This window comes from Saccostrea echinata, unplaced genomic scaffold (assembly GCF_033153115.1).
Source record: "Saccostrea echinata isolate AGI-Se365-2 ecotype Australia unplaced genomic scaffold, CSIRO_AGI_Sech_v1 ptg000058l, whole genome shotgun sequence".
NCBI lineage: Eukaryota > Metazoa > Mollusca > Bivalvia > Ostreida > Ostreidae > Saccostrea > Saccostrea echinata.
The window spans coordinates 40,001-41,733 of NW_026889807.1; positions in this window are offsets into that span (position 1 = coordinate 40,001).

Genomic DNA, 1,733 nt, shown 5'->3' on the forward strand with positions numbered 1-1,733 from the left:
CAAGTAAATAAAACAGCATCGCTCCTCCGTTCATGAAGTATGATACCGGAATAACTTGAAAACAGGAAGCAGAATAAAGATATTTCGATATTTCTTTTAAAATAATCTTTCAGGAATGAGGAAGTAAAGTCAAAGATTAAAACTGTAAGTCGTTTTAATTCCACGGTGTTCAAATTTCACGATTTCTCAAAAAGTACCAATTGCGATGGTTTTAATTTCAAGAAATTAATTTAGATTTCGTAAAAGCATTTAAACATTTTTTTTTTTAAAGTTAATGATAGCATTCACTATGGGTTTAATTTCGCGGGAAAATGACGAATCGCAAACATAAGTGAAATTAGAACCATCGTGATTATTTGCCAATCTACAATATCAATCTCATTTTATTAGACTTGTGGTTCATAATGAACATTTTCGAAGAAAATGCTTATTCTGTTATTATATAAATAAACAATAAGATAATAAAGGGTTCTGTGCAATAAAGTTATAATTTTATTTTAAAGTTATACATATGTACACGCTACATAAACGCCGATTTCTTTTTCTCCTCTTTTTTTCTGAAACAAAATGAGCAAGTGATTTTAGAAAACTGATGTTTAATGAAAAATATATTTACCACAAAGAAATAACCCGTTGTAATTAAAAACAATTAAGCAAGATCTGCAATTAAGAATTCAGCCTTTTCATGAATACTGATAAAGGAAGTGCGTAAACGGTATATACACGCATGTTCGCGGGAAATTATAGACGACGAGGTACGTTGCATTTTGACTACGATTATGGATGCAAGGTTAATATTTGTTATTACAGAGTAGATAGTTAATATTGGTTGCTTTAAAAGATAAGTATCTTTAAGCGTTAGACGTTTGCATCTATGTAAAAAATTATTTGCATGCCTTGTTTTCTGGATGCCATTTTTGTTTATGAATCTGAGAGTAGCGACAGTGTCACGTGATGCATTAATTTAAATAGAGGCATTACTTTCTGGAAAATATATAATTATAATTTGACATCTTTATAACGCTTTCATATTCAATCGTGTAATTAACAGTATTTTCGTAACTTTATTTGGTAAAATAAATAAATAAATAAATAAATAAATAAATAAATTTCCAACTTTATTTTAAACTGACACAAGTTATAGCGTGTATATCTTTAAAAAAATATTGTCTTTATTTATTTCCATTGCTAAAAGTTATTTTTAAAGTACTTCATTTAATAGCATATCACTTATTATTTTTAACTCTTTATTCTGACTTTCAGCACCACATTCCTATAACAATGACTAATGCAATAAAAAGAAGAGCGAATCTTGTGAGGTGCTTAATTTTCAAAACCCCTTGCTTGAAGTTTGCCTTTTATCGACGAGGGATTTTTTTTTTTTTAACTTTCCCAGACTTGATTCACTTTTCAATCAGAGTGTGAAATTGATTGTGCTATTGACAAATACATTAAAAAACTTGCAACAACTTTGTTTAAATGCAACAATTCGCGAATTCTATGGTCTTTATGATAACCAAAAGAATCTTTGTGTTGTGATGTCTGTCATATTTTATACAAACTTTACGCCATTCTATTTTATACTAATTTTGATTGCAAAATTTTCCATTACCTGCTCAATACTCAATGAAGACTCATGGCGGATAAAACCGGTCGACAAGAGCTCTTTACTCCTATTACGCCAACCTTTGGTGTTTCCTTGGATCCGTGTTTTAATTGCTCTGTACATAATT